Here is a 20,874-nt window from a genome sequence, read left to right on the forward strand (position 1 = left end):
GGACTGGGTCTGCTCCCGCGGTGTGCCTGTTTTCTCCCCAGTGCCATTGGAGGGGCACCTGTCCTGTGAACGGGAGGCCTGGGGCTCCTCCGAGTCTGGCCAAGCCTCGAGTGTGTTGGGCAAGGCCCCCGACGTGCACTGTGGTCGGGGGATAAGAGGGTTATGGACCTGCAATGTGCGAGGTTGAGTGCATTTCCAGAGAGCTGTTGGCCCCCTTCTGAGAGTTTGTGCCGGCTGAAGCACTGAAGAGGTAGACGAAGAGGAGGAGGAGGAGGAGGAGGAGGGAGGGAGGAGGCCAGGGAGCCGTGTGAGCCGAGCCCGGAGCCGGACAGCAAAGGGCGGGACACCTTCAGCGGCTGGCTCGGAGGACCGCGGAGCAAGGGACCACGGCCCACGGACGCACGCAGCCACCCACCCGTCCACCGAGCGAGCACCGCCCCGGCCGGCGGACCTACCCACCGAGCGAGGGGCGGCCTGGAGGCCTTGGCCCCCTTGCATCTTGGTCCTTGTCCCTTGGGCGAGGAGGGAGGGTGGGTGCTGGGTGCGCGTGCATGCAGTAGGCAAAAAGCCTGCGGAAGTAGGCAAAAAGCCTACAGCACCCGGGTATTCCCAGGCGGTCTCCCATCCAAGTACTAACCAGGCCCGACCCCTGCTTAGCTTCCGAGATCAGACAAGATCAGGGCGCGTTCAGGGTGGTATGGCCGTAGACGCTCACACCCGCAACTCTGGCGCCTCAAGAGCCTGCACGGGCCCCTGACGCCAGGCGGGGCGCATGCAGCGCGCCTCGGCCGGCCCCTGCCTCGCCTGCCGCCCGCCAGCCCGCTCCCAGGAGTCACGGGAGACGCCCAAGACGCCCCGACATCACCCTCACACCGACCCCCAGGGATCCCCGTGGCCACAGGCCCCGCCACCGGCCACCCGCCCAGAGCCCTGGCCTCCAGTCTCTCCCCCAGCCTCAAGCCCCGCCCACAAAACCCGTGTCTTGACTGTGATTGGCCCCTGACGTAGTAGCTTTCTGGTCTCTTTCTCCCTTTCTCTCTCTCTCTCTGCCTCTCGGTCGGCTCGGGCCTGCCGCTCACTCGCCCTGCCCTTCTGTCTGTCTGTCTCACTCTCGCTCTCTCTCCTGCTCGGTGCCGGGACCCAACACCCGGCCCGAAGCAGCAGATGGCAGGAAAGGGAAAGGCTTGATCCTGGGTGACTAACGGTCTCCGGGGGGGAGGTTCATCGCTGATGGGGCAGGCAGGCAGGCAGGCAGGCAGGGAAAGGCAAAGGGTGGCAGAGCGGAGGCTGGGCGTCCCTTCTTGCCAGGGCAGCGGCCAGAAAACAGCCAGACAGAGAGAGAGGGAATGAGCTCAGCTCTGGCAAGGGGGGGCGGCCGGCCTGTGAGATTCCCAAAGCCCGCCAGGGCGCCAGCCACACATCTCCTGCAGCAAGGCTCCGCCTCCCCAGTTGCCGCCAGCTGGGGACCAGGCCTTCAGGACACACCAGTCAGTCCACGGGGGCACATGTCATTCAAAGTCCCACGCGGGGCGTCTAGCGTGGAAGGACATGCCCCAGGCAGCGCTCGGTTCCTGGCCTGGCGCCATACCGGGCTGCCTGGGCTGCTCTTGGAAGTGGCCAGGGCCTTGCTTTGGGGCCCGTGGATCCCAGGATGCCAGCTGCTGTGGCAAGCATCTCCACAAATGTCTCCCAGCTGTTGTTCAGGGTACTGCCTGGCTTATTCCCAGGCTCCCCGGCCCTCTCTTACCGACACAGTCTGTCTGTCTGTCTGTCTGCCAGTCCGGTCCGCCCGTCCGGTGTCCCCGCCCCCACCCTTCCCTCTCCCTCTCCCTCTCCCTCTCGTTCTCCCCCCCCCCTTTCGCCCTCTCTCTCTCTGTGGCTCTCCCTCTCACTTCCCTCCGTCCTACCCTCCCCAGTCTCTCCCTCGTTCTCTCTCAGTGAAGTCTGGTAGCGCCACGGGTTTGTCACCCGGCCTAGGTCTCCGGGTCCTAGAGGGGCGGACCGGACTGGGTCTGCTCCCCGCGGTGTGCCTGTTTTCTCCCCCAGTGCCATTGGAGGGGCACCTGTCCTGTGAACGGGAGGCCTGGGGCTCCTCCGAGTCTGGCCAAGGCCTCGAGTGTGTTGGGCAAGGCCCCGACGTGCACTGTGGTCGGGGGATAAGAGGGTTATGGACCTGCAATGTGCGAGGTTGAGTGCATTTCCAGAGAGCTGTTGGCCCCCTTCTGAGAGTTTGTGCCGGCTGAAGCACTGAAGAGGTAGACGAAGAGGAGGAGGAGGAGGAGGAGGAGGAGGAGGAGGAGGAGGAGAGGAGGAGGGGAGGAGGAGGCCAGGGAGCCGTGTGAGCCGAGCCCGGAGCCGGACAGCAAAGGGCGGACACCTTCAGCGGCTGGCTCGGGAGGACCGCGGAGCAAGGGACACGGCCCACGGACGCACGCAGCCACCCACCCGTCCACCGAGCGAGCACCGCCCCCGGCCGGCGGACCTACCCACCGAGCGAGGGGCGGCCTGGAGGCCTTGGCCCCCCTTGCATCTTGGTCCTTGTCCCCTTGGGGCCGGAGGGAGGGTGGGTGCTGGGTGCGCGTGCATGCAGTAGGCAAAAAGCCTGCGGAAGTAGGCAAAAAGCCTACAGCACCCGGTATTCCCAGGCGGTCTCCCATCCAAGTACTAACCAGGCCCGACCCTGCTTAGCTTCCGAGATCAGACGAGATCGGGCGCGTTCAGGGTGGTATGGCCGTAGACGCTCACACCCGCACTCTGGCGCCTCAAGAGCCCTGCACGGCCCCTGACGCCAGGCGGGGCGCATGCAGCGCGCCTCGGCCGGCCCCCTGCCTCGCCTGCCGCCCGCCAGCCCGCTCCCAGGAGTCACGGGAGACGCCCAGACGCCCCGACATCACCCTCACACCGACCCCAGGGATCCCCGATGGCCACAGGCCCCGCCACCGGCCACCCGCCCAGAGCCCTGGCCCTCCAGTCTCTCCCCCAGCCTCAAGCCCCGCCCACAAAACCCGTGTCTTGACTGTGATTGGCCCCTGACGTAGTAGCTTTCTGGTCTCTTTCTCCCTTTCTCTCTCTCTCTCTGCCTCTCGGTCGGTCGGCCTGCGCTCACTCGCCCTGCCCTTCTGTCTGTCTGTCTCACTCTCGCTCTCTCTCCTGCTCGGTGCCGGGACCCAACACCCGGCCCGAAGCAGCAGATGGCAGGAAAGGGAAAGGCTTGATCCTGGGTGACTAACGGTCTCCGGGGGGAGGTTCATCGCTGATGGGGCAGGCAGGCAGGCAAGGCAGGCAGGGAAAGGCAAAGGGTGGCAGAGCGGAGGCTGGGCGTCCCTTCTTGCCAGGGCCAGCGGCCAGAAAACAGCCAGACAGAGAGAGGAGGGAATGAGCTCAGCTCTGGCAAGGGGGCGGCCGGCCTGTGAGATTCCCAAAGCCCGCCAGGGCGCCAGCCACACATCTCCTGCAGCAAGGCTCCGCCTCCCCAGTTGCCGCCAGCTGGGGACCAGGCCTTCAGGACACACCAGTCAGTCCACGGGGCACATGTCATTCAAAGTCCCACGCGGGGCGTCTAGCGTGGAAGGACATGCCCCAGGCAGCGCTCGGTTCCTGGCCTGGCGCCATACGGGCTGCCTGGGCTGCTCTTGGAAGTGGCCAGGGCCTTGCTTTGGGGCCCGTGGATCCCAGGATGCCAGCTGCTGTGGCAAGCATCTCCACAAATGTCTCCCAGCTGTTGTTCAGGGTACTGCCTGGCTTATTCCAGGCTCCCCGGCCCTCTCTTACCGACACAGTCTGTCTGTCCTGTCTGTCTGCCTGTCCGTCCGTCCGTCCGTGTCCCCGCCCCACCCTCCCTCTCCCTCTCCCTCTCCCACTCGTTCTCCCCCCCCCCCTTTCGCCCTCTCTCTCTCTGTGGCTCTCCCTCTCACTTCCCTCCGTCCTACCCTCCCTGTCTCTCCCCTCGTTCTCTCTCAGTGAAGTCTGGTAGCGCCACGGGTTTGTCACCCGGCCTAGGTCTCCGGGTCCTAGAGGGGCGGACCGGACTGGGTCTGCTCCCGCGGTGTGCCTGTTTTCTCCCCAGTGCCATTGGAGGGGCACCTGTCCTGTGAACGGGAGGCCTGGGGCTCCTCCGAGTCTGGCCAAGGCCTCGAGTGTGTTGGGCAAGGCCCCGACGTGCACTGTGGTCGGGGGATAAGAGGGTTATGGACCTGCAATGTGCGAGGTTGAGTGCATTTCCAGAGAGCTGTTGGCCCCCTTCTGAGAGTTTGTGCCGGCTGAAGCACTGAAGAGGTAGACGAAGAGGAGGAGGAGGAGGAGGAGGAGGAGGAGGAGGAGGCCAGGGAGCCGTGTGAGCCGAGCCCGGAGCCGGACAGCAAAGGGCGGACACCTTCAGCGGCTGGCTCGGAGGACCGCGGAGCAAGGGACACGGCCCACGGACGCACGCAGCCACCCACCCGTCCACCGAGCGAGCACCGCCCCGGCCGGCGGACCTACCCACCGAGCGAGGGGCGGCCTGGAGGCCTTGGCCCCCTTGCATCTTGGTCCTTGTCCCTTGGGCGAGGAGGGAGGGTGGGTGCTGGGTGCGCGTGCATGCAGTAGGCAAAAAGCCTGCGGAAGTAGGCAAAAAGCCTACAGCACCCGGTATTCCCAGGCGGTCTCCCATCCAAGTACTAACCAGGCCCGACCCTGCTTAGCTTCCGAGATCAGACGAGATCGGGCGCGTTCAGCGTGGTATGGCCGTAGACGCTCACACCCGCACTCTGGCGCCTCAAGAGCCTGCACGGCCCCTGACGCCAGGCGGGGCGCATGCAGCGCGCCTCGGCCGGCCCCTGCCTCGCCTGCCGCCCGCCAGCCCGCTCCCAGGAGTCACGGGAGACGCCCAGACGCCCCGACATCACCCTCACACCGACCCCAGGGATCCCCGATGGCCACAGGCCCCGCCACCGGCCACCCGCCCAGAGCCCTGGCCTCCAGTCTCTCCCCAGCCTCAAGCCCCGCCCACAAAACCCGTGTCTTGACTGTGATTGGCCCCTGACGTAGTAGCTTTCTGGTCTCTTTCTCCCTTTCTCTCTCTCTCTCTGCCTCTCGGTCGGTCGGCCTGCCGCTCACCTCGCCCTGCCCTTCTGTCTGTCTGTCTCACTCTCGCTCTCTCTCCTGCTCGGTGCCGGGACCCAACACCCGGCACCGAAGCAGCAGATGGCAGGAAAGGGAAAGGCTTGATCCTGGGTGACTAACGGTCTCCGGGGGGAGGTTCATCGCTGATGGGGCAGGCAGGCAGGCAGGCAGGCAGGGAAAGGCAAAGGGTGGCAGAGCGGAGGCTGGGCGTCCCTTCTTGCCAGGGCAGCGGCCAGAAAACAGCCAGACAGAGAGAGAGGGAATGAGCTCAGCTCTGGCAAGGGGGCGGCCGGCCTGTGAGATTCCCAAAGCCCGCCAGGGCGCCAGCCACACATCTCCTGCAGCAAGGCTCCGCCTCCCCAGTTGCCGCCAGCTGGGGACCAGGCCTTCAGGACACACCAGTCAGTCCACGGGGCACATGTCATTCAAAGTCCCACGCGGGGCGTCTAGCGTGGAAGGACATGCCCCAGGCAGCGCTCGGTTCCTGGCCTGGCGCCATACCGGGCTGCCTGGGCTGCTCTTGGAAGTGGCCAGGGCCTTGCTTTGGGGCCCGTGGATCCCAGGATGCCAGCTGCTGTGGCAAGCATCTCCACAAATGTCTCCCAGCTGTTGTTCAGGGTACTGCCTGGCTTATTCCCAGGCTCCCCGGCCCTCTCTTACCGACACAGTCTGTCTGTCCTGTCTGTCTGCCTGTCCGTCCGTCCGTCCGTGTCCCCGCCCCACCTCCCTCTCCCTCTCCCTCTCCCTCTCGTTCTCCCCCCCCCTTTCGCCCTCTCTCTCCTCTGTGGCTCTCCCTCTCACTTCCCTCCGTCCTACCCTCCCTGTCTCTCCCCTCGTTCTCTCTCAGTGAAGTCTGGTAGCGCCACGGGTTTGTCACCCGGCCTAGGTCTCCGGGTCCTAGAGGGGGCGGACCGGACTGGGTCTGCTCCCGCGGGTGTGCCTGTTTTCTCCCCAGTGCCATTGGAGGGGCACCTGTCCTGTGAACGGGAGGCCTGGGGCTCCTCCGAGTCTGGCCAAGGCCTCGAGTGTGTTGGGCAAGGCCCCGACGTGCACTGTGGTCGGGGGATAAGAGGGTTATGGACCTGCAATGTGCGAGGTTGAGTGCATTTCCAGAGAGCTGTTGGCCCCCTTCTGAGAGTTTGTGCCGGCTGAAGCACTGAAGAGGTAGACGAAGAGGAGGAGGAGGAGGAGGAGGAGGAGGAGGAGGAGGAGGAGGAGGAGGAGGAGGAGGAGGAGGCCAGGGAGCCGTGTGAGCCGAGCCCGGAGCCGGACAGCAAAGGGCGGACACCTTCAGCGGCTGGCTCGGAGGACCGCGGAGCAAGGGACACGGCCCACGGACGCACGCAGCCACCCACCCGTCCACCGAGCGAGCACCGCCCCGGCCGGCGGACCTACCCACCGAGCGAGGGGCGGCCTGGAGGCCTTGGCCCCCTTGCATCTTGGTCCTTGTCCCTTGGGCGAGGAGGGAGGGTGGGTGCTGGGTGCGCGTGCATGCAGTAGGCAAAAAGCCTGCGGAAGTAGGCAAAAAGCCTACAGCACCCGGTATTCCCAGGCGGTCTCCCATCCAAGTACTAACCAGGCCCGACCCTGCTTAGCTTCCGAGATCAGACGAGATCGGGCGCGTTCAGGGTGGTATGGCCGTAGACGCTCACACCCGCACTCTGGCGCCTCAAGAGCCTGCACGGCCCCTGACGCCAGGCGGGGCGCATGCAGCGCGCCTCGGCCGGCCCCTGCCTCGCCTGCCGCCCGCCAGCCCGCTCCCAGGAGTCACGGGAGACGCCCAGACGCCCCGACATCACCCTCACACCGACCCCAGGGATCCCCGATGGCCACAGGCCCCGCCACCGGCCACCCGCCCAGAGCCCTGGCCTCCAGTCTCTCCCCAGCCTCAAGCCCCGCCCACAAAACCCGTGTCTTGACTGTGATTGGCCCCTGACGTAGTAGCTTTCTGGTCTCTTTCTCCCTTTCTCTCTCTCTCTCTGCCTCTCGGTCGGTCGGCCTGCCGCTCACTCGCCCTGCCCTTCTGTCTGTCTGTCTCACTCTCCGCTCTCTCTCCTGCTCGGTGCCGGGACCCAACACCCGGCCCGAAGCAGCAGATGGCAGGAAAGGGAAAGGCTTGATCCTGGGTGACTAACGGTCTCCGGGGGGAGGTTCATCGCTGATGGGGCAGGCAGGCAGGCAGGCAGGCAGGGAAAGGCAAAGGGTGGCAGAGCGGAGGCTGGGCGTCCCTTCTTGCCAGGGCAGCGGCCAGAAAACAGCCAGACAGAGAGAGAGGGAATGAGCTCAGCTCTGGCAAGGGGGCGGCCGGCCTGTGAGATTCCCAAAGCCCGCCAGGGCGCCAGCCACACATCTCCTGCAGCAAGGCTCCGCCTCCCCAGTTGCCGCCAGCTGGGGACCAGGCCTTCAGGACACACCAGTCAGTCCACGGGGCACATGTCATTCAAAGTCCCACGCGGGGCGTCTAGCGTGGAAGGACATGCCCCCAGGCAGCGCTCGGTTCCTGGCCTGGCGCCATACCGGGCTGCCTGGGCTGCTCTTGGAAGTGGCCAGGGCCTTGCTTTGGGGCCCGTGGATCCCAGGATGCCAGCTGCTGTGGCAAGCATCTCCACAAATGTCTCCCAGCTGTTGTTCAGGGTACTGCCTGGCTTATTCCCAGGCTCCCCGGCCCTCTCTTACCGACACAGTCTGTCTGTCTGTCTGTCTGCCTGTCCGTCCGTCCGTCCGTGTCCCCGCCCCCACCCTCCCTCTCCCTCTCCCTCTCCCTCTCGTTCTCCCCCCCCCCTTTCGCCCTCTCTCTCTCTGTGGCTCTCCCTCTCACTTCCCTCCGTCCTACCCTCCCTGTCTCTCCCCTCGTTCTCTCTCAGTGAAGTCTGGTAGCGCCACGGGTTTGTCACCCGGCCTAGGTCTCCGGGTCCTAGAGGGGCGGACCGGACTGGGTCTGCTCCCGCGGTGTGCCTGTTTTCTCCCCAGTGCCATTGGAGGGGCACCTGTCCTGTGAACGGGAGGCCTGGGGCTCCTCCGAGTCTGGCCAAGGCCTCGAGTGTGTTGGGCAAGGCCCCGACGTGCACTGTGGTCGGGGGATAAGAGGGTTATGGACCTGCAATGTGCGAGGTTGAGTGCATTTCCAGAGAGCTGTTGGCCCCCTTCTGAGAGTTTGTGCCGGCTGAAGCACTGAAGAGGTAGACGAAGAGGAGGAGGAGGAGGAGGAGGAGGAGGAGGAGGAGGAGGAGGCCAGGGAGCCGTGTGAGCCGAGCCCGGAGCCGGACAGCAAAGGGCGGACACCTTCAGCGGCTGGCTCGGAGGACCGCGGAGCAAGGGACACGGCCCACGGACGCACGCAGCCACCCACCCGTCCACCGAGCGAGCACCGCCCCGGCCGGCGGACCTACCCACCGAGCGAGGGGCGGCCTGGAGGCCTTGGCCCCCTTGCATCTTGGTCCTTGTCCCTTGGGCGAGGAGGGAGGGTGGGTGCTGGGTGCGCGTGCATGCAGTAGGCAAAAAGCCTGCGGAAGTAGGCAAAAAGCCTACAGCACCCGGTATTCCCAGGCGGTCTCCCATCCAAGTACTAACCAGGCCCGACCCTGCTTAGCTTCCGAGATCAGACGAGATCGGGCGCGTTCAGGGTGGTATGGCCGTAGACGCTCACACCCGCACTCTGGCGCCTCAAGAGCCTGCACGGCCCCTGACGCCAGGCGGGGCGCATGCAGCGCGCCTCGGCCGGCCCCTGCCTCGCCTGCCGCCCGCCAGCCCGCTCCCAGGAGTCACGGGAGACGCCCAGACGCCCCGACATCACCCTCACACCGACCCCAGGGATCCCCGATGGCCACAGGCCCCGCCACCGGCCACCCGCCCAGAGCCCTGGCCTCCAGTCTCTCCCCAGCCTCAAGCCCCGCCCACAAAACCCGTGTCTTGACTGTGATTGGCCCCTGACGTAGTAGCTTTCTGGTCTCTTTCTCCCTTTCTCTCTCTCTCTCTGCCTCTCGGTCGGTCGGCCTGCCGCTCACTCGCCCTGCCCTTCTGTCTGTCTGTCTCACTCTCGCTCTCTCTCCTGCTCGGTGCCGGGACCCAACACCCGGCCCGAAGCAGCAGATGGCAGGAAAGGGAAAGGCTTGATCCTGGGTGACTAACGGTCTCCGGGGGGAGGTTCATCGCTGATGGGGCAGGCAGGCAGGCAGGCAGGCAGGGAAAGGCAAAGGGTGGCAGAGCGGAGGCTGGGCGTCCCTTCTTGCCAGGGCAGCGGCCAGGAAAACAGCCAGACAGAGAGAGAGGGAATGAGCTCAGCTCTGGCAAGGGGGCGGCCGGCCTGTGAGATTCCCAAAGCCCGCCAGGGCGCCAGCCACACATCTCCTGCAGCAAGGCTCCGCCTCCCCAGTTGCCGCCAGCTGGGGACCAGGCCTTCAGGACACACCAGTCAGTCCACGGGGCACATGTCATTCAAAGTCCCACGCGGGGCGTCTAGCGTGGAAGGACATGCCCCAGGCAGCGCTCGGTTCCTGGCCTGGCGCCATACCGGGCTGCCTGGGCTGCTCTTGGAAGTGGCCAGGGCCTTGCTTTGGGGCCCGTGGATCCCAGGATGCCAGCTGCTGTGGCAAGCATCTCCACAAATGTCTCCCAGCTGTTGTTCAGGGTACTGCCTGGCTTATTCCCAGGCTCCCCGGCCCTCTCTTACCGACACAGTCTGTCTGTCTGTCTGTCTGCCTGTCCGTCCGTCCGTCCGTGTCCCCGCCCCACCCTCCCTCTCCCTCTCCCTCTCCCTCTCGTTCTCCCCCCCCCTTTCGCCCCTCTCTCTCTCTGTGGCTCTCCCTCTCACTTCCCTCCGTCCTACCCTCCCTGTCTCTCCCCTCGTTCTCTCTCAGTGAAGTCTGGTAGCGCCACGGGTTTGTCACCCGGCCTAGGTCTCCGGGTCCTAGAGGGGCGGACCGGACTGGGTCTGCTCCCGCGGTGTGCCTGTTTTCTCCCCAGTGCCATTGGAGGGGCACCTGTCCTGTGAACGGGAGGCCTGGGGCTCCTCCGAGTCTGGCCAAGGCCTCGAGTGTGTTGGGCAAGGCCCCGACGTGCACTGTGGTCGGGGGATAAGAGGGTTATGGACCTGCAATGTGCGAGGTTGAGTGCATTTCCAGAGAGCTGTTGGCCCCCTTCTGAGAGTTTGTGCCGGCTGAAGCACTGAAGAGGTAGACGAAGAGGAGGAGGAGGAGGAGGAGGAGGAGGAGGAGGAGGAGGAGGAGGAGGAGGAGGCCAGGGAGCCGTGTGAGCCGAGCCCGGAGCCGGACAGCAAAGGGCGGACACCTTCAGCGGCTGGCTCGGAGGACCGCGGAGCAAGGGACACGGCCCACGGACGCACGCAGCCACCCACCCGTCCACCGAGCGAGCACCGCCCCGGCCGGCGGACCTACCCACCGAGCGAGGGGCGGCCTGGAGGCCTTGGCCCCCTTGCATCTTGGTCCTTGTCCCTTGGGCGAGGAGGGAGGGTGGGTGCTGGGTGCGCGTGCATGCAGTAGGCAAAAAGCCTGCGGAAGTAGGCAAAAAGCCTACAGCACCCGGTATTCCCAGGCGGTCTCCCATCCAAGTACTAACCAGGCCCGACCCTGCTTAGCTTCCGAGATCAGACGAGATCGGGCGCGTTCAGGGTGGTATGGCCGTAGACGCTCACACCCGCACTCTGGCGCCTCAAGAGCCTGCACGGCCCCTGACGCCAGGCGGGGCGCATGCAGCGCGCCTCGGCCGGCCCCCTGCCTCGCCTGCCGCCCGCCAGCCCGCTCCCAGGAGTCACGGGAGACGCCCAGACGCCCCGACATCACCCTCACACCGACCCCAGGGATCCCCGATGGCCACAGGCCCCGCCACCGGCCACCCGCCCAGAGCCCTGGCCTCCAGTCTCTCCCCAGCCTCAAGCCCCGCCCACAAAACCCGTGTCTTGACTGTGATTGGCCCCTGACGTAGTAGCTTTCTGGTCTCTTTCTCCCTTTCTCTCTCTCTCTCTGCCTCTCGGTCGGTCGGCCTGCCGCTCACTCGCCCTGCCCTTCTGTCTGTCTGTCTCACTCTCGCTCTCTCTCCTGCTCGGTGCCGGGACCCAACACCCGGCCCGAAGCAGCAGATGGCAGGAAAGGGAAAGGCTTGATCCTGGGTGACTAACGGTCTCCGGGGGGAGGTTCATCGCTGATGGGGCAGGCAGGCAGGCAGGCAGGCAGGGAAAGGCAAAGGGTGGCAGAGCGGAGGCTGGGCGTCCCTTCTTGCCAGGGCAGCGGCCAGAAAACAGCCAGACAGAGAGAGAGGGAATGAGCTCAGCTCTGGCAAGGGGGCGGCCGGCCTGTGAGATTCCCAAAGCCCGCCAGGGCGCCAGCCACACATCTCCTGCAGCAAGGCTCCGCCTCCCCAGTTGCCGCCAGCTGGGGACCAGGCCTTCAGGACACACCAGTCAGTCCACGGGGCACATGTCATTCAAAGTCCCACGCGGGGCGTCTAGCGTGGAAGGACATGCCCCAGGCAGCGCTCGGTTCCTGGCCTGGCGCCATACCGGGCTGCCTGGGCTGCTCTTGGAAGTGGCCAGGGCCTTGCTTTGGGGCCCGTGGATCCCAGGATGCCAGCTGCTGTGGCAAGCATCTCCACAAATGTCTCCCAGCTGTTGTTCAGGGTACTGCCTGGCTTATTCCCAGGCTCCCCGGCCCTCTCTTACCGACACAGTCTGTCTGTCTGTCTGTCTGCCTGTCCGTCCGTCCGTCCGTGTCCCCGCCCCACCCTCCCTCTCCCTCTCCCTCTCCCTCTCGTTCTCCCCCCCCCCCTTTCGCCCTCTCTCTCTCTGTGGCTCTCCCTCTCACTTCCCTCCGTCCTACCCTCCCTGTCTCTCCCCTCGTTCTCTCTCAGTGAAGTCTGGTAGCGCCACGGGTTTGTCACCCGGCCTAGGTCTCCGGGTCCTAGAGGGGCGGACCGGACTGGGTCTGCTCCCGCGGTGTGCCTGTTTTCTCCCCAGTGCCATTGGAGGGGCACCTGTCCTGTGAACGGGAGGCCTGGGGCTCCTCCGAGTCTGGCCAAGGCCTCGAGTGTGTTGGGCAAGGCCCCGACGTGCACTGTGGTCGGGGGATAAGAGGGTTATGGACCTGCAATGTGCGAGGTTGAGTGCATTTCCAGAGAGCTGTTGGCCCCCTTCTGAGAGTTTGTGCCGGCTGAAGCACTGAAGAGGTAGACGAAGAGGAGGAGGAGGAGGAGGAGGAGGAGGAGGAGGCCAGGGAGCCGTGTGAGCCGAGCCCGGAGCCGGACAGCAAAGGGCGGACACCTTCAGCGGCTGGCTCGGAGGACCGCGGAGCAAGGGACACGGCCCACGGACGCACGCAGCCACCCACCCGTCCACCGAGCGAGCACCGCCCCGGCCGGCGGACCTACCCACCGAGCGAGGGGCGGCCTGGAGGCCTTGGCCCCCTTGCATCTTGGTCCTTGTCCCTTGGGCGAGGAGGGAGGGTGGGTGCTGGGTGCGCGTGCATGCAGTAGGCAAAAAGCCTGCGGAAGTAGGCAAAAAGCCTACAGCACCCGGTATTCCCAGGCGGTCTCCCATCCAAGTACTAACCAGGCCCGACCCTGCTTAGCTTCCGAGATCAGACGAGATCGGGCGCGTTCAGGGTGGTATGGCCGTAGACGCTCACACCCGCACTCTGGCGCCTCAAGAGCCTGCACGGCCCCTGACGCCAGGCGGGGCGCATGCAGCGCGCCTCGGCCGGCCCCTGCCTCGCCTGCCGCCCGCCAGCCCGCTCCCAGGAGTCACGGGAGACGCCCAGACGCCCCGACATCACCCTCACACCGACCCCAGGGATCCCCGATGGCCACAGGCCCCGCCACCGGCCACCCGCCCAGAGCCCTGGCCTCCAGTCTCTCCCCAGCCTCAAGCCCCGCCCACAAAACCCGTGTCTTGACTGTGATTGGCCCCTGACGTAGTAGCTTTCTGGTCTCTTTCTCCCTTTCTCTCTCTCTCTCTGCCTCTCGGTCGGTCGGCCTGCCGCTCACTCGCCCTGCCCTTCTGTCTGTCTGTCTCACTCTCGCTCTCTCTCCTGCTCGGTGCCGGGACCCAACACCCGGCCCGAAGCAGCAGATGGCAGGAAAGGGAAAGGCTTGATCCTGGGTGACTAACGGTCTCCGGGGGGAGGTTCATCGCTGATGGGGCAGGCAGGCAGGCAGGCAGGCAGGGAAAGGCAAAGGGTGGCAGAGCGGAGGCTGGGCGTCCCTTCTTGCCAGGGCAGCGGCCAGAAAACAGCCAGACAGAGAGAGAGGGAATGAGCTCAGCTCTGGCAAGGGGGCGGCCGGCCTGTGAGATTCCCAAAGCCCGCCAGGGCGCCAGCCACACATCTCCTGCAGCAAGGCTCCGCCTCCCCAGTTGCCGCCAGCTGGGGACCAGGCCTTCAGGACACACCAGTCAGTCCACGGGGCACATGTCATTCAAAGTCCCACGCGGGGCGTCTAGCGTGGAAGGACATGCCCCAGGCAGCGCTCGGTTCCTGGCCTGGCGCCATACCGGGCTGCCTGGGCTGCTCTTGGAAGTGGCCAGGGCCTTGCTTTGGGGCCCGTGGATCCCAGGATGCCAGCTGCTGTGGCAAGCATCTCCACAAATGTCTCCCAGCTGTTGTTCAGGGTACTGCCTGGCTTATTCCCAGGCTCCCCGGCCCTCTCTTACCGACACAGTCTGTCTGTCTGTCTGTCTGCCTGTCCGTCCGTCCGTCCGTGTCCCCGCCCCACCCTCCCTCTCCCTCTCCCTCTCCCTCTCGTTCTCCCCCCCCCTTTCGCCCTCTCTCTCTCTGTGGCTCTCCCTCTCACTTCCCTCCGTCCTACCCTCCCTGTCTCTCCCCTCGTTCTCTCTCAGTGAAGTCTGGTAGCGCCACGGGTTTGTCACCCGGCCTAGGTCTCCGGGTCCTAGAGGGGCGGACCGGACTGGGTCTGCTCCCGCGGTGTGCCTGTTTTCTCCCCAGTGCCATTGGAGGGGCACCTGTCCTGTGAACGGGAGGCCTGGGGCTCCTCCGAGTCTGGCCAAGGCCTCGAGTGTGTTGGGCAAGGCCCCGACGTGCACTGTGGTCGGGGGATAAGAGGGTTATGGACCTGCAATGTGCGAGGTTGAGTGCATTTCCAGAGAGCTGTTGGCCCCCTTCTGAGAGTTTGTGCCGGCTGAAGCACTGAAGAGGTAGACGAAGAGGAGGAGGAGGAGGAGGAGGAGGAGGAGGAGGAGGAGGAGGAGGCCAGGGAGCCGTGTGAGCCGAGCCCGGAGCCGGACAGCAAAGGGCGGACACCTTCAGCGGCTGGCTCGGAGGACCGCGGAGCAAGGGACACGGCCCACGGACGCACGCAGCCACCCACCCGTCCACCGAGCGAGCACCGCCCCGGCCGGCGGACCTACCCACCGAGCGAGGGGCGGCCTGGAGGCCTTGGCCCCCTTGCATCTTGGTCCTTGTCCCTTGGGCGAGGAGGGAGGGTGGGTGCTGGGTGCGCGTGCATGCAGTAGGCAAAAAGCCTGCGGAAGTAGGCAAAAAGCCTACAGCACCCGGTATTCCCAGGCGGTCTCCCATCCAAGTACTAACCAGGCCCGACCCTGCTTAGCTTCCGAGATCAGACGAGATCGGGCGCGTTCAGGGTGGTATGGCCGTAGACGCTCACACCCGCACTCTGGCGCCTCAAGAGCCTGCACGGCCCCTGACGCCAGGCGGGGCGCATGCAGCGCGCCTCGGCCGGCCCCTGCCTCGCCTGCCGCCCGCCAGCCCGCTCCCAGGAGTCACGGGAGACGCCCAGACGCCCCGACATCACCCTCACACCGACCCCAGGGATCCCCGATGGCCACAGGCCCCGCCACCGGCCACCCGCCCAGAGCCCTGGCCTCCAGTCTCTCCCCAGCCTCAAGCCCCTCCCACAAAACCCGTGTCTTGACTGTGATTGGCCCCTGACGTAGTAGCTTTCTGGTCTCTTTCTCCCTTTCTCTCTCTCTCTCTGCCTCTCGGTCGGTCGGCCTGCCGCTCACTCGCCCTGCCCTTCTGTCTGTCTGTCTCACTCTCGCTCTCTCTCCTGCTCGGTGCCGGGACCCAACACCCGGCCCGAAGCAGCAGATGGCAGGAAAGGGAAAGGCTTGATCCTGGGTGACTAACGGTCTCCGGGGGGAGGTTCATCGCTGATGGGGCAGGCAGGCAGGCAGGCAGGCAGGGAAAGGCAAAGGGTGGCAGAGCGGAGGCTGGGCGTCCCTTCTTGCCAGGGCAGCGGCCAGAAAACAGCCAGACAGAGAGAGAGGGAATGAGCTCAGCTCTGGCAAGGGGGCGGCCGGCCTGTGAGATTCCCAAAGCCCGCCAGGGCGCCAGCCACACATCTCCTGCAGCAAGGCTCCGCCTCCCCAGTTGCCGCCAGCTGGGGACCAGGCCTTCAGGACACACCAGTCAGTCCACGGGGCACATGTCATTCAAAGTCCCACGCGGGGCGTCTAGCGTGGAAGGACATGCCCCAGGCAGCGCTCGGTTCCTGGCCTGGCGCCATACCGGGCTGCCTGGGCTGCTCTTGGAAGTGGCCAGGGCCTTGCTTTGGGGCCCGTGGATCCCAGGATGCCAGCTGCTGTGGCAAGCATCTCCACAAATGTCTCCCAGCTGTTGTTCAGGGTACTGCCTGGCTTATTCCCAGGCTCCCCGGCCCTCTCTTACCGACACAGTCTGTCTGTCTGTCTGTCTGCCTGTCCGTCCGTCCGTCCGTGTCCCCGCCCCACCCTCCCTCTCCCTCTCCCTCTCCCTCTCGTTCTCCCCCCCCCCCTTTCGCCCTCTCTCTCTCTGTGGCTCTCCCTCTCACTTCCCTCCGTCCTACCCTCCCTGTCTCTCCCCTCGTTCTCTCTCAGTGAAGTCTGGTAGCGCCACGGGTTTGTCACCCGGCCTAGGTCTCCGGGTCCTAGAGGGGCGGACCGGACTGGGTCTGCTCCCGCGGTGTGCCTGTTTTCTCCCCAGTGCCATTGGAGGGGCACCTGTCCTGTGAACGGGAGGCCTGGGGCTCCTCCGAGTCTGGCCAAGGCCTCGAGTGTGTTGGGCAAGGCCCCGACGTGCACTGTGGTCGGGGGATAAGAGGGTTATGGACCTGCAATGTGCGAGGTTGAGTGCATTTCCAGAGAGCTGTTGGCCCCCTTCTGAGAGTTTGTGCCGGCTGAAGCACTGAAGAGGTAGACGAAGAGGAGGAGGAGGAGGAGGAGGAGGAGGAGGAGGCCAGGGAGCCGTGTGAGCCGAGCCCGGAGCCGGACAGCAAAGGGCGGACACCTTCAGCGGCTGGCTCGGAGGACCGCGGAGCAAGGGACACGGCCCACGGACGCACGCAGCCACCCACCCGTCCACCGAGCGAGCACCGCCCCGGCCGGCGGACCTACCCACCGAGCGAGGGGCGGCCTGGAGGCCTTGGCCCCCTTGCATCTTGGTCCTTGTCCCTTGGGCGAGGAGGGAGGGTGGGTGCTGGGTGCGCGTGCATGCAGTAGGCAAAAAGCCTGCGGAAGTAGGCAAAAAGCCTACAGCACCCGGTATTCCCAGGCGGTCTCCCATCCAAGTACTAACCAGGCCCGACCCTGCTTAGCTTCCGAGATCAGACGAGATCGGGCGCGTTCAGGGTGGTATGGCCGTAGACGCTCACACCCGCACTCTGGCGCCTCAAGAGCCTGCACGGCCCCTGACGCCAGGCGGGGCGCATGCAGCGCGCCTCGGCCGGCCCCTGCCTCGCCTGCCGCCCGCCAGCCCGCTCCCAGGAGTCACGGGAGACGCCCAGACGCCCCGACATCACCCTCACACCGACCCCAGGGATCCCCGATGGCCACAGGCCCCGCCACCGGCCACCCGCCCAGAGCCCTGGCCTCCAGTCTCTCCCCAGCCTCAAGCCCCGCCCACAAAACCCGTGTCTTGACTGTGATTGGCCCCTGACGTAGTAGCTTTCTGGTCTCTTTCTCCCTTTCTCTCTCTCTCTCTGCCTCTCGGTCGGTCGGCCTGCCGCTCACTCGCCCTGCCCTTCTGTCTGTCTGTCTCACTCTCGCTCTCTCTCCTGCTCGGTGCCGGGACCCAACACCCGGCCCGAAGCAGCAGATGGCAGGAAAGGGAAAGGCTTGATCCTGGGTGACTAACGGTCTCCGGGGGGAGGTTCATCGCTGATGGGGCAGGCAGGCAGGCAGGCAGGCAGGGAAAGGCAAAGGGTGGCAGAGCGGAGGCTGGGCGTCCCTTCTTGCCAGGGCAGCGGCCAGAAAACAGCCAGACAGAGAGAGAGGGAATGAGCTCAGCTCTGGCAAGGGGGCGGCCGGCCTGTGAGATTCCCAAAGCCCGCCAGGGCGCCAGCCACACATCTCCTGCAGCAAGGCTCCGCCTCCCCAGTTGCCGCCAGCTGGGGACCAGGCCTTCAGGACACACCAGTCAGTCCACGGGGCACATGTCATTCAAAGTCCCACGCGGGGCGTCTAGCGTGGAAGGACATGCCCCAGGCAGCGCTCGGTTCCTGGCCTGGCGCCATACCGGGCTGCCTGGGCTGCTCTTGGAAGTGGCCAGGGCCTTGCTTTGGGGCCCGTGGATCCCAGGATGCCAGCTGCTGTGGCAAGCATCTCCACAAATGTCTCCCAGCTGTTGTTCAGGGTACTGCCTGGCTTATTCCCAGGCTCCCCGGCCCTCTCTTACCGACACAGTCTGTCTGTCTGTCTGTCTGCCTGTCCGTCCGTCCGTCCGTGTCCCCGCCCCACCCTCCCTCTCCCTCTCCCTCTCCCTCTCGTTCTCCCCCCCCCTTTCGCCCTCTCTCTCTCTGTGGCTCTCCCTCTCACTTCCCTCCGTCCTACCCTCCCTGTCTCTCCCCTCGTTCTCTCTCAGTGAAGTCTGGTAGCGCCACGGGTTTGTCACCCGGCCTAGGTCTCCGGGTCCTAGAGGGGCGGACCGGACTGGGTCTGCTCCCGCGGTGTGCCTGTTTTCTCCCCAGTGCCATTGGAGGGGCACCTGTCCTGTGAACGGGAGGCCTGGGGCTCCTCCGAGTCTGGCCAAGGCCTCGAGTGTGTTGGGCAAGGCCCCGACGTGCACTGTGGTCGGGGGATAAGAGGGTTATGGACCTGCAATGTGCGAGGTTGAGTGCATTTCCAGAGAGCTGTTGGCCCCCTTCTGAGAGTTTGTGCCGGCTGAAGCACTGAAGAGGTAGACGAAGAGGAGGAGGAGGAGGAGGAGGAGGAGGAGGAGGAGGAGGAGGAGGAGGAGGAGGAGGAGGAGGCCAGGGAGCCGTGTGAGCCGAGCCCGGAGCCGGACAGCAAAGGGCGGACACCTTCAGCGGCTGGCTCGGAGGACCGCGGAGCAAGGGACACGGCCCACGGACGCACGCAGCCACCCACCCGTCCACCGAGCGAGCACCGCCCCGGCCGGCGGACCTACCCACCGAGCGAGGGGCGGCCTGGAGGCCTTGGCCCCCTTGCATCTTGGTCCTTGTCCCTTGGGCGAGGAGGGAGGGTGGGTGCTGGGTGCGCGTGCATGCAGTAGGCAAAAAGCCTGCGGAAGTAGGCAAAAAGCCTACAGCACCCGGTATTCCCAGGCGGTCTCCCATCCAAGTACTAACCAGGCCCGACCCTGCTTAGCTTCCGAGATCAGACGAGATCGGGCGCGTTCAGGGTGGTATGGCCGTAGACGCTCACACCCGCACTCTGGCGCCTCAAGAGCCTGCACGGCCCCTGACGCCAGGCGGGGCGCATGCAGCGCGCCTCGGCCGGCCCCTGCCTCGCCTGCCGCCCGCCAGCCCGCTCCCAGGAGTCACGGGAGACGCCCAGACGCCCCGACATCACCCTCACACCGACCCCAGGGATCCCCGATGGCCACAGGCCCCGCCACCGGCCACCCGCCCAGAGCCCTGGCCTCCAGTCTCTCCCCAGCCTCAAGCCCCGCCCACAAAACCCGTGTCTTGACTGTGATTGGCCCCTGACGTAGTAGCTTTCTGGTCTCTTTCTCCCTTTCTCTCTCTCTCTCTGCCTCTCGGTCGGTCGGCCTGCCGCTCACTCGCCCTGCCCTTCTGTCTGTCTGTCTCACTCTCGCTCTCTCTCCTGCTCGGTGCCGGGACCCAACACCCGGCCCGAAGCAGCAGATGGCAGGAAAGGGAAAGGCTTGATCCTGGGTGACTAACGGTCTCCGGGGGGAGGTTCATCGCTGATGGGGCAGGCAGGCAGGCAGGCAGGCAGGGAAAGGCAAAGGGTGGCAGAGCGGAGGCTGGGCGTCCCTTCTTGCCAGGGCAGCGGCCAGAAAACAGCCAGACAGAGAGAGAGGGAATGAGCTCAGCTCTGGCAAGGGGGCGGCCGGCCTGTGAGATTCCCAAAGCCTGCCAGGGCGCCAGCCACACATCTCCTGCAGCAAGGCTCCGCCTCCCCAGTTGCCGCCAGCTGGGGACCAGGCCTTCAGGACACACCAGTCAGTCCACGGGGCACATGTCATTCAAAGTCCCACGCGGGGCGTCTAGCGTGGAAGGACATGCCCCAGGCAGCGCTCGGTTCCTGGCCTGGCGCCATACCGGGCTGCCTGGGCTGCTCTTGGAAGTGGCCAGGGCCTTGCTTTGGGGCCCGTGGATCCCAGGATGCCAGCTGCTGTGGCAAGCATCTCCACAAATGTCTCCCAGCTGTTGTTCAGGGTACTGCCTGGCTTATTCCCAGGCTCCCCGGCCCTCTCTTACCGACACAGTCTGTCTGTCTGTCTGTCTGCCTGTCCGTCCGTCCGTCCGTGTCCCCGCCCCACCCTCCCTCTCCCTCTCCCTCTCCCTCTCGTTCTCCCCCCCCCCTTTCGCCCTCTCTCTCTCTGTGGCTCTCCCTCTCACTTCCCTCCGTCCTACCCTCCCTGTCTCTCCCCTCGTTCTCTCTCAGTGAAGTCTGGTAGCGCCACGGGTTTGTCACCCGGCCTAGGTCTCCGGGTCCTAGAGGGGCGGACCGGACTGGGTCTGCTCCCGCGGTGTGCCTGTTTTCTCCCCAGTGCCATTGGAGGGGCACCTGTCCTGTGAACGGGAGGCCTGGGGCTCCTCCGAGTCTGGCCAAGGCCTCGAGTGTGTTGGGCAAGGCCCCGACGTGCACTGTGGTCGGGGGATAAGAGGGTTATGGACCTGCAATGTGCGAGGTTGAGTGCATTTCCAGAGAGCTGTTGGCCCCCTTCTGAGAGTTTGTGCCGGCTGAAGCACTGAAGAGGTAGACGAAGAGGAGGAGGAGGAGGAGGAGGAGGAGGAGGAGGCCAGGGAGCCGTGTGAGCCGAGCCCGGAGCCGGACAGCAAAGGGCGGACACCTTCAGCGGCTGGCTCGGAGGACCGCGGAGCAAGGGACACGGCCCACGGACGCACGCAGCCACCCACCCGTCCACCGAGCGAGCACCGCCCCGGCCGGCGGACCTACCCACCGAGCGAGGGGCGGCCTGGAGGCCTTGGCCCCCTTGCATCTTGGTCCTTGTCCCTTGGGCGAGGAGGGAGGGTGGGTGCTGGGTGCGCGTGCATGCAGTAGGCAAAAAGCCTGCGGAAGTAGGCAAAAAGCCTACAGCACCCGGTATTCCCAGGCGGTCTCCCATCCAAGTACTAACCAGGCCCGACCCTGCTTAGCTTCCGAGATCAGACGAGATCGGGCGCGTTCAGGGTGGTATGGCCGTAGACGCTCACACCCGCACTCTGGCGCCTCAAGAGCCTGCACGGCCCCTGACGCCAGGCGGGGCGCATGCAGCGCGCCTCGGCCGGCCCCTGCCTCGCCTGCCGCCCGCCAGCCCGCTCCCAGGAGTCACGGGAGACGCCCAGACGCCCCGACATCACCCTCACACCGACCCCAGGGATCCC

The 20,874-nt window shown here is 65.9% G+C and overlaps 10 non-coding genes and 1 pseudogene across 10 annotated transcripts; all 11 read right to left on the reverse strand.

The window, feature by feature from the left end:
* Nucleotides 1–587: 587 nt before the first annotated feature.
* LOC123460982 lies at nucleotides 588–709 on the reverse strand (annotated as a pseudogene).
* Nucleotides 710–2,620: 1,911 nt separating this feature from the next.
* Nucleotides 2,621–2,739, reverse strand: LOC123461255. The gene has a single exon (XR_006637544.1). It is a non-coding gene; the product is annotated as a 5S ribosomal RNA (ribosomal RNA).
* Nucleotides 2,740–4,611: 1,872 nt separating this feature from the next.
* LOC123460968 lies at nucleotides 4,612–4,730 on the reverse strand. Its single transcript, XR_006637313.1, has one exon. It is a non-coding gene; the product is annotated as a 5S ribosomal RNA (ribosomal RNA).
* A 1,897-nt stretch (nucleotides 4,731–6,627) lies between these two features.
* Nucleotides 6,628–6,746, reverse strand: LOC123461266. The gene has a single exon (XR_006637553.1). It is a non-coding gene; the product is annotated as a 5S ribosomal RNA (ribosomal RNA).
* Nucleotides 6,747–8,621: 1,875 nt separating this feature from the next.
* Nucleotides 8,622–8,740, reverse strand: LOC123461277. The gene has a single exon (XR_006637564.1). It is a non-coding gene; the product is annotated as a 5S ribosomal RNA (ribosomal RNA).
* Nucleotides 8,741–10,625: 1,885 nt separating this feature from the next.
* LOC123461288 lies at nucleotides 10,626–10,744 on the reverse strand. The gene has a single exon (XR_006637575.1). It is a non-coding gene; the product is annotated as a 5S ribosomal RNA (ribosomal RNA).
* A 1,865-nt stretch (nucleotides 10,745–12,609) lies between these two features.
* On the reverse strand, nucleotides 12,610–12,728 carry LOC123461299. Its single transcript, XR_006637588.1, has one exon. It is a non-coding gene; the product is annotated as a 5S ribosomal RNA (ribosomal RNA).
* Nucleotides 12,729–14,602: 1,874 nt separating this feature from the next.
* Nucleotides 14,603–14,721, reverse strand: LOC123461310. Its single transcript, XR_006637599.1, has one exon. It is a non-coding gene; the product is annotated as a 5S ribosomal RNA (ribosomal RNA).
* Nucleotides 14,722–16,585: 1,864 nt separating this feature from the next.
* LOC123461321 lies at nucleotides 16,586–16,704 on the reverse strand. The gene has a single exon (XR_006637609.1). It is a non-coding gene; the product is annotated as a 5S ribosomal RNA (ribosomal RNA).
* Nucleotides 16,705–18,596: 1,892 nt separating this feature from the next.
* LOC123461332 lies at nucleotides 18,597–18,715 on the reverse strand. The gene has a single exon (XR_006637619.1). It is a non-coding gene; the product is annotated as a 5S ribosomal RNA (ribosomal RNA).
* A 1,863-nt stretch (nucleotides 18,716–20,578) lies between these two features.
* LOC123461343 lies at nucleotides 20,579–20,697 on the reverse strand. Its single transcript, XR_006637630.1, has one exon. It is a non-coding gene; the product is annotated as a 5S ribosomal RNA (ribosomal RNA).
* Nucleotides 20,698–20,874: the final 177 nt, after the last annotated feature.

Source organism: Jaculus jaculus, chromosome 5 (assembly GCF_020740685.1).
Source record: "Jaculus jaculus isolate mJacJac1 chromosome 5, mJacJac1.mat.Y.cur, whole genome shotgun sequence".
Taxonomy (NCBI): domain Eukaryota; kingdom Metazoa; phylum Chordata; class Mammalia; order Rodentia; family Dipodidae; genus Jaculus; species Jaculus jaculus.